The 10316-nt window shown below is 39.0% G+C and overlaps 1 protein-coding gene across 1 annotated transcript in view; it reads left to right on the plus strand.

The window, feature by feature from the left end:
• Nucleotides 1-10035: 10035 nt before the first annotated feature.
• ZNF516 (zinc finger protein 516) overlaps nucleotides 10036-10316 on the plus strand; it is a 208584-nt gene continuing 208303 nt past the window's right edge. Inside the window, exon 1 of the mRNA XM_019524277.1 lies at nucleotides 10036-10089. The gene's annotated coding sequence lies outside the window, so the exon portion shown is untranslated. The remainder of the gene's footprint in view (nucleotides 10090-10316) is intronic.

Raw genomic sequence — 10316 nt, forward strand, 5'->3', positions numbered from 1 at the left:
CAGCGTGAACTCCCTGGTGCCTGGCTGACCTGTGGTCAAGCTGTCATGGTCCCACCAGCCGCATCATTTCCTTCCCCCTCCCAGGGGTCTGTGATCTGCTCGCTGCAGGGCTGCCCAGGGTTGCTTGCAGTCCTGAGGAGCCACCCCTGGCTGCAGCATCTGAGCTTCTGGTAGAAGCCCTGCTGTTCTGTGGTGTCCCATGAGGCTGCTGTTCCCAGGTGGGGCTCCCTTGCCCCTGTCAGCTCCTGAGGTTGCTCTCTGCCTTGCCCACCTGGGTCCTCTGGCAGGCACCTGGCTCCTTCCTCTGGCATCCGGGGTTTGAGCTTTCCGGCTCCGCAGCTGGTGTCTCCTGGCCAGTGTTCCACTCTCTGCTCCCTGACACCAGCATATCTGGATCTCCAGCTGCCTTTTGAGCAGCCTGCGCTTCTCAGGAGCTCTGCCCCCAGTGTTTGTGGATACACAGGCTTGGGCAGCTGCAGAACTGCTGAGCCTGTGTCAGTGTTTCCTTTCAGCTGCTGCTTGTCTTGGCTCCTATGGTGAGTATCGGGGCACGTCGGATGAGGGTTTGGGATGCGCTGGGGGGACTTTGGCCTCCCCTCTAACTCCCCCCAAATAATTTTTTCTCTCTCTGCCTTGATCTGCCTCCCCCCCTTCCCTCCCCACAGACTTTCCTGGTGGGTGGGGAGTGGGGGATGGTGGCAGAGAACAGTAGATCTTGGGTTGCTTTTAAATGCCAAAGGCGATCTTCTACTTAAAAAGGTTGGAGACCACTGCTGTACATGCTACATTTGGCATCTGTATCTCTGATTTATTTTAAGCAAGATAAAAGTCACATAATTCCTCTATTGACATCATATCTGAGGAAGCTGAGGAGCAAGATCATGAATGACGCATGCTCCTGGTGGCTGGTGGAGCATGGTGGTGGCAGGAGCATGGCGGCGGCAGCAGGAGCATGGCAACAGTAAGTGGGAGCTCCTGCAGATGTTGTCGGTGCTGTCAGCAGCAGGGGGAATGGGGGTGGCAAGGGCCGACCAGGGGTTGGCAACCACCCGCAGACACTACCAGCAGTGTCAGCGGTGGCCAGCAGTGATCGTGAACAGCCCACAGACGCTGCCAGTGGTGTTGGTGGCAGGGTGGCAAGCGGCGACCATGTCAACAGCGCATTTTTGTATAGGGTGCACCGCCACGCTCAGAGGGTGCATGTGCACCCCCTACGTGTCGCCTCTGAGTAAGATTATGCCATTCAAGCAGATATTTTAAGTTATATAAACAGGCCACACACCCACTTGGTTTAGCTGAAGTGCAGGAAGAGCTGAATGTATGCTAAATCAACTGAGTTTTGATCAATGAATGCCTTTTTTTTGGACATTTTCCACCTCATTTTTAGAAGGCACGCAGAACTAGAAAATCATGTTTCTTTGTAATGTAATGATAAAGGTTTAAACAAGAACGCTGCAATCCATCTCTCTCATACTTAATCTTACGAGGTCCAGAATTTACCAGTGAACTTCTGAAGAAAGAATTTTACTGTTAATGTGGGCTGAACAGATTTGGTAGTCAAGGGGGGAAAAAAGGAAACAAAACAAAACACTTGGCTACAGACTAAGCAGATATTTTCTTTTGAAAATGTTCTAATGAGCAAATGCAAAAGTGAATGGGATGTGTGCATGAATGACTTCATTGGCACTTGGTAGAATAAGACCACATCTAAGATGTCTGTTCTCTTGTGTGTATTACATATTCAGATTAGAAGAACCTATAAAGTAAAACCAATATAGTTATAGAGTCATTGTCAATGTGCCATGGCCTTGTGTACCTTTTCACTGAAAGAATCAAGAGGAGAAGGGCAGACTGAACTTTGACTTCTGCTGAGATGCTGTTGATGTTCAGTGTCCTGTGTTCAGTGTGATGTTCAGACGCTAGTGTCCTCTCTGAGGCATGAGTGGTAACAGAAAAGCCCTCAGAAATTACTATGAGCTGCAGTGAATAGAGGTCAGTAAGAACAGCACAGCGCTGTGAACTCACCAGCATAACTTCTGACCTGGCCAAACTGCCACACTGTCACTTCTGGGTGTTGCTGAAAGCACCAATAGCATATGTTTGCTATTACTGCATATTTTTGTTTGCCTAAAAGAGAGAATGAATGGGGTGTTATTTCTCTTTGTTTTATTCCCTTATACCTGGAGATGCCTTCACTTCCCTCACCCTAGCTACAAATATTTGACTGCTCACAAAAGAGTTACTTAGATAATAGACATGGTACGACCTACACAATGAGACAATGCTGCCATGTAGCATTCTTTCCCCTTCATGAAATCACTTGTCCCTATTAATATTTACTTTAGCACTCCTCTCAACTAAATAGGCAAGTATAAATCCTTAAATGAGATGGATGCTGGTAATTTCAGCTGGGTTAATCAAAGGAACTTTAAGGAATTCGTTGCTACTGAATTCAGCGCCTAACTCCCTTAAACTCTGTTAAAAATCCCAACCTTAGTGACTACGCAGGCAAACCAGATGGAGTTGCCACTACACATTTGCACATACCCTGTGATATTAAGACTTGTTTTACTGAGAGATGGAATGCTGGCCAGGACCGCATTGTCAGCATCATTCTCTGAGCATTCTTGGCAGGACTTTCACTACACATTATTTTGCTGCATATTACTTTTATTACACCAAGTCCCATTGAAATTAATAGGATGCTTGTCTCCTTGGATGTCAGTGGGACTTGGCATAGATTTTGCATGCAGGGGGCAAGTATCTGGGATATGGAGTTATATTGCATAGGAACATATTGCATAGCAATAGTGATGTGATTAGTGGTGCATCTTATATTCTGAGAACACTGCTGTAGTGGTGATGTGAAGAGCAGCTCCACTGCCTATTATTTTATTATGCATGACCCTTTTACTTTGCAAAACCCCACTGAAATGAATAGAACACTTGCACCATTGGTTTTAATGGTATTTTCTGCAAAGAATAGTTTGTGGGAACATTGTGCACAGAAGGAATATGATTATTGCTGGGGTATACAATAACTGCTTTATTATGTGAATATTAGTTTTAGAGAAACAACATATGATGCAATAAAAATAAAATAGATGAAGCGTAAACTTGCAATAGCAACAATATTAAAAAATAAAGGATTCCCCTTTATTTTCATGTCACACATTGTGGTTCTGCTCACCAGTGGAGTATTTATTCCAGAATACATGTGATTTCTATTCTGGAATACAGCATCTACACTGAGAACTTTTCCAGAAAAGCTATTGGTTTAGTATATTCCACAAAAGCAATGGCAGTCAGTTTTATTGTGTAGACAAGGTTTTATTCTAAATCAACCACTCTTAAAAATCATCCAGTCTTCTGTTGTTCTGCTTCATCCATATTAACTGCCTCATTGTATGCAGGCACAGCAAAGTTACTAGACTTAAGTAGCAACTGAAACACCACATTCCCTTACGTTTAACAGTTTGTCAGGCCATACCTAAAGCTTATTACTTGAGCAACGTTTTTGTACTTAGCAGCCAATTGTCCTTCAGAGTGACTCTCAGTATAATACATCTTTTCAGTACTTATTTTAAAAACACACTGAAAAGAAGCGAAGGATTAAACTGTAGGAAATAAAGAGGTAAAAGTGCATGCTCAAATCCTGAGTATGCTGCATATTACTAAAATATCTTGAAATCCTCACCACAGAAGTTTCTGAAAACCTAGCAGTCTCTAAGTAAGGCCTTTGTTGACATGAGTACCTCACTTGTTACAGAATGCTCTGGGTTTATTAGCTTTGGAGTTTAACGGGAAAAAAAAGCAAACGACTCAAATTGTGTAGCAGGAAGACTTTAATAGCTTACTTCAGGCTTTCAATCCAAATGAAAATGACTACCTAGAAGTCTTCTGAAGTTTCTGTTAAACGTTATGGTATTTTTTATGCTAATAATTACGGGCATTTCAACATCTTTCCCTAGCAGAAAGGAGTAACTCAACTGATTCATGGCTCTGAACAGTGTAAAAAGTTGCATGATTTTGTGTGATTTATGTGTAAATTAGGAGATTAGCCCATTTGGCACAAACATTCTTAGAGAAAAGAAGTGGTTGATCAGCAATAAAAATAATCAATGAAAAGTTTTTGGAAGAATTTCCATTCTCAGAACAATTTGAAACAGAAATGTGCACATTTCTTCATGACTTGGGTTACTAATGTTATTGTTGTAGTTGTTATTATAGGATAATAGATATTCATTGCACTTTTATATAAACTACAAAGTTCATGTCCTTATGGAAAGACAAACTACAGTATATAGTTTTAGAAGTAGCATGTAACATCATACTTATTGACAATTCTTCAATATTCCACTTGATTACAATATGCAAGTGTTGCTATGTTAAGAAATTGGTTAAAGCCACAAGTTCCTGATTTGAATGAAGATCCAGAATTTGAGTGAGAGTTCAGAGACCTTTTGGATACAGACTCTTTGTAAAGTTAGAAACCATTTGCAAAAATTTGGCTCTTGCTTGTAACCAGATCTATATGAATGGATCCCTGTGCTGGTGATTCCAATCACACTCACAGTCAGGAATTTGGAGTCCAAACACTTCTGAAGTTTGTGGATATTCAGGTTTGGAATTTTATTTTGAACATCCCCTTATGGACAGTTTGCAAATTTTCATAAAATTTTGGAGAACTACATAAGTTAGTGGTATTTAATGTTTTCATCTGCTGCTTGTCATTACAGACCTACATGTCAGTGCTTATAGCATATTATGTTTCAACCAACCAACCAACTTCCTCTTAAACATGTTACTTCTACGCTGCTGCTCTTGATATTGATGGCTATTTTGACCTTTGCAGTTCTCTAATTACTGAAGCCTTAAAATAGTACACATCAGGTAAAATGTTCTCTTTTTGAAGTTCCTTTTTCCTTGCATGCCTGAGTTGAAAAACCATATAAACCAAGATTATTAGAACACCCAAACCATGGCATAAAAGTTGAGAGGAAATTTTATCAATGTTTGCAAGAATATGCAACTGTTTTGTTCCACCTTTACTTTTGAGGTGGTTCCCCCCATGTGGTGTTTTACTCAGTAAAGGATGGTACATGTATGAATTTGCTATGATGTTAAATAAATTAATTTAAGCAGTCTGGTTATTAAACTCTACAAATGAAAATTTAACTTCTTTTCTGCTTTTCCCTCTTTTAGGTTTGTGAAATAGTGCATACACTTTTAATGCTACACAGTGATACACTTTTAATGCTAGCAATGAATCTATCTGGGTGTATTAGAAGAGGCACATTTGACATTTCAGAAGTCTAATTGAGCTATTGTCTTAACTATTTAGTTATTGTACCTCTTTGTTTGGTCCAGTTAGAAAGGTGAACCAACACTACAAAGCAGTCGGTTTTTCACTGGTAATATGATTTTGGGGGGCTGAAAATGAGCCAAGTGTTTTGGTTTTGTAAGAACACAGCACATTAATGCTCAGCTTCAGTCTGACAAGTGATTAGGACACTGTAGTGTTATAATCAGTAGACTGAGTGAAAAAAATAGGCCTCAACTGTGGTATGCTAAAGATAGGAGATTTTTCAGAAGTGGCATCCTTATTGAATTTGTCTTTCTTAAAATGAAGTATATTTGTGGCCTAGTTCCTTTTATTTCTAAATGTATTATGAGCCACATGTGGGATACTATATCAGCTTTTTTTGAAACCAGCTGCTGCTGAGATTCTTTCAGTTAAGTTGAAGTTAAGAACAGGTTTGTGGGTTCTCTACCTGCTGTGAAGTCCTGATGTAGTTTACAAGATTGCATATGGGAGAGAAAATGTGACTGCCACAGTTGGAAAAATTGATGTTTTGTGCAGCATTTAGTACAGTGTTAAAATAACCATATGAATGGAAGCTGCAATTACTTTTACAATATTAACTTTTTTCTGTTTTCTTCCTCAAAGTCATTGTAAAAGTGCTGTTGAAAAATGTGGTTTAAAATATATATACAGTTACTAAATCTGGTTCTAAATGAATCAAAGTGTAGAAATCTGAATCTGGCTACAGCCTAGCAACCATGTTTGTTTAAATAATGGGATTCTGTAAATTCAAAAGATTATTTTTGGCATAAAGAAAAGTTTAAGTTGATTACAATGTGTCATCGATAAAGTGATCGGGTTAAATCTCTGTCACCTTGCTCCATTAAAGTTAGGAGTTTCATTGATGGCAATGGGACAGCTTGTATGAGTAAGACAAGAGGGATTTGACCCACATTCTTCCATACCTACGTAAGAGTCAGTAACTTGTCATTAGACTTGACAAAACCTCTGATGTGGTTACATGTTAAAGGATTCTTCAGATTCAGAAGGGTTGTGTAGGCATTTGGAGTTTGCCTAATGGAAAGTATTTTTTCCCCAAACTATCTGATGGATTTATACTGACTAAATTAAATGAGCACGAGAACTTGACCTCAACCCTTGTAGATACAGAGAATATCAATGTGCAAAACAATGTTGGACAGCAGATGATGAATTTTCTTGGTGCAAACTTTAGAAGTAATCTGGTACTATACAGGTAATAAAAAAGAACTAAACATTTCTGAGCTGAACATTGCAAGTCACTGTATGTAATCAGAAAGAACACATTTGCTATCAACTGAAACTCTATTTCACACTGAAATTCATGCCACTGATAAAAATAAACAGTGGTAGTACAGCAGCATATTAGAATGGTGTTTCACAGTTTTAGCTACAAATAGTCAGAAATTTTAATAAAATGTTACTTAGTAAACATAATCACTGAGCCTCTTTGTGCATAGTAATCTCTAGTTTCTCAGTGTATATAAATTAACGGGGTTGGGTTGATTATTTTATCACATCTGCATCTACACCATATATACTTCTGAATCCTGTAGAAAAAAGCCTTTTTGAAAAGTGAAATAATAGAAACTAGAAGTTATTTTGTTTCATTTTTTTTGTGTTGTTTTACTAATTGTCTGATGCTTGCCGAGAGTCTGGTTAGATAAAACAAAAGGTGAAGGGAGAATTAGAGATCAATCATAAAGCTGAGGGGTTTGTTTTAAACAAACTTGATGAGAGACACCGAGAAAACTGCCATTTGAGTGAATGCTGAGATGTAAAGGTAGAATCTTTCACAGACTGATGGGCCTCAGGTCTTCCTGATTAGCTTTGCTTAAATACATTTTATACATTTCAGATGTATGTATGCCAGACATCATATTCAGCAACACTAGAATTAAATACATCCAAATTAGCATACTGTGGAACCTGAATGACTCCTTGGTTATATTTTACTGAAAACATCTATACATATGATATTTATATATAATATTTAATCCAATTTTATTTTTATATATCCTTTCAACTCCAGCTTTTTGAGAAACATGGCCTTTTATTCCTCACTATTCTATTATGGTGTTTCTCAGGAACCTTTCTTATCTAAACTTCCACCAATCATTCCTAAGGCTAAGTTATGCAGACAAGCCATTGCACAGATTTTCATCAAAATGCCATTTTCCTTACCTACGAAGAGCCTAGTCCCAAAAGCTGAACAAATAATTTATTAGACCACAGAAAAAACAAATAAATATTTTCCTGCTCTGTGTAATTATTATACATATAGGTCTATAAATAGCAAACTATGTATTGAGTCATTAATATCACTGATATTCTCACACAAAATGCTGTAAGTTAACTAAAGAAGTTGACAAGAGAGCACATTCAGGGATTGCAGGGAAAGATAAACTCAGTAAATGGTGTCCATAAACAGATTAATCAACTAGAATGGTGGTATGCTAATAACTTATTTTCAAATTAAAGAACACATTCTCTACCTGAAACTTATAGAAATACCAACAAAGTGATGCAAATACAATTTGCATAACCTTTAAGTATTTGAATTCTGATACTGTTCCTCAGATTTTGCTTCCTGAAGCTAGAAATGCTGGAATCAGCATAAGAAAGGTGACAAAATCTACTTACTGTTTAAAGTAAGGTGGATAAATGAACCCTGCTAGTGACTTTCTGCACAATTAACATATTGCTTGATTGTCTTTGATGTTTCCACATCCTCAGAATTTTTTCTTTCCTTTGCCATTAAAGTTGAATTGTGCTCACCTACTAAATTGGAGGCCCAGTTCCACAGTCCTTTTTCAGAGCCCTATTCCCTACCTATTCTTTATTGGAATAAGGAATGTAGGACTGGGCCCTAAGGAAAATACAGATGGAAAATAAGTACTTTAAGTGTACGACATAGTGATATAGCAATTACAATGCTGAGTGTGTTCACATTTTACTGTTTAACAAGAAGGATTCTATACAGACTAGAGAGAACAAGATGCAGGTTATGAAAATTACATTGTTACGTGGAAGATCTCAGAAGTTTCATACACCTTTCATTGCCTTAACTTGTCATTTGTCACCATATGGAAATTATTAACCTAATACAATAGTTTTAAATACTACTCAGGAATGCTGATTTATAATGGCTTTTTTACTCTTTGTAAAAATAAATGTTAAACTACAATAATGATATGGAAATGTTTGCATTGCATTGTGTGCGCACATGATTGGAGTTAAAGGGGTGAATTCTGCTTGTGTAAATTTGGAAGATTGGAGACCACTGTTACTTACAATGGAGTATGTCTGGAGGAACTAATAACAGAATTTATCCCTGAGCTTTAAAAAAAGCAAATCTGTAGGAAAGATTATTTATGGTGCATAGAGAACAAAACAAAGACTCTGGAGTATGGATTATCTACCATTAAAGCATTTGAAACATACTGCATTAAGATACTGAAGCTGCTCCTGAGTTATCTGCTAAGTGCCTTTTAAAAAGCGTCTTTTCTCTATTTAACTGGGCTGTGCATGTGCCTAATATTTTCCCTATGAATTAGAATGAAATTTAATTGTTCCAAAATACATCCCACTCAGGCATTCATGCTGAAACCAGCAACAATTGTCAATGACCTTTAACATGCCTGCTATTCAAATTAGTGCAGATCATTAATCACACATAGCTTACATTTTATGATTCGTGTATCCTTCATTACAAACTTTCCCCCTTGCTTGCTTTCTTCCCCTCCCTCTTGCCCTCTTTTCTTTATTCCAGCTCCTCTGGCAATAAGCACTGGAAATTGTAAGGGTTAAGGACTGTATCTTATTTTGGGTTTTTTTTGCAAGTCGCCTGTAGTAGTTTGTGTTGCAAGTGCAAGAAGCTGGAGAGACACAACTGCTTCAAACGTTGTTGTGCACAAATACCACAGCACTAGGTAACCGTTTAAACTGCAGAGCTTGATTGTCTGGCAAGAACCACGATGGGGTGATTTGGACAGTGTGTTCCTCTGAGCTACTCAGTTTATCACGAAGAGGAACATGGCAAGAGGAGGGGGGGAAATCTGTCTATGGTGAAAAGATAATCTTAACCCTCCTCAAAAGTCTTGTATGTCAATTCTACGTCAGCACACATTATTAGACAAAGAAAAAAAAAACCCTCCCCACCCTTGATGTCTACCACCAATCTCTCACAGATTAAACGAGGGTTTCCAGCCACAGACTAAACATATTCTAATCGCCTCTGGCACACACATTTGGGGTGATTTACACTGGGCTTTGCAATATATAGGAAAATAAGAATTGAACTTTTTCAGACATGAGGTGGGTTGTTGTTGGGGGTTTTTTTGGGTGGGGTGGGGTGGTAGGAAGCCATATGGTAGATTGATTTGTTCAAAGGTCTTTCAACTCTTCTAGCCTAACTGTTGAACAGCATTACTCTTTGATCTTGATGGAGGGCTTCAATGCTTTTTTTTGTTGCTGTACATTTGAATAAATCTATAAATATGTTACCGGTAGAGTTGTTGGGCTTCCCCCCACCGCACCTAATGTTTCTTATCTAAATGCCTCTGGGATAACTCCAAAGTGTGTATGTTTCCCAGCTCGGAGAGGGCAGGGCGGGGGGAGCAGCTGGTAAAAATGTAACTTTAGATACGCAAAACCATATTTGTCTCTTTCAAAATATAGATCTGTCCGCTTCTGCGAGGGCTTCCAGGAACGGAGCATGTGGACACATGGTGCTTTGGAAGGAGGTGAGCTAAATAACAGCCCGGCTAATGATTCAGTCCCATTAGTGGAATAATTATTTGTATATGACTCATTTCGAGCATCTCGACTTTCCCCGCATTGTACCAGAACTTTGTGCTGATGAGACAATAGTAGATAGTGTGTGCATTTAATATAGGAGAGACCATTCTCCCGGCTGGGGGAAGGCAGCAGGCTGCACCTCGGGGGAGGCCGAGGGGAAGCGAAGCGGGGG

The sequence above is a fragment of the Gavialis gangeticus genome, unplaced genomic scaffold (assembly GCF_001723915.1).
Source record: "Gavialis gangeticus isolate Ggan-Ray unplaced genomic scaffold, GavGan_comp1, whole genome shotgun sequence".
In the NCBI taxonomy this organism is placed as follows: domain Eukaryota; kingdom Metazoa; phylum Chordata; order Crocodylia; family Gavialidae; genus Gavialis; species Gavialis gangeticus.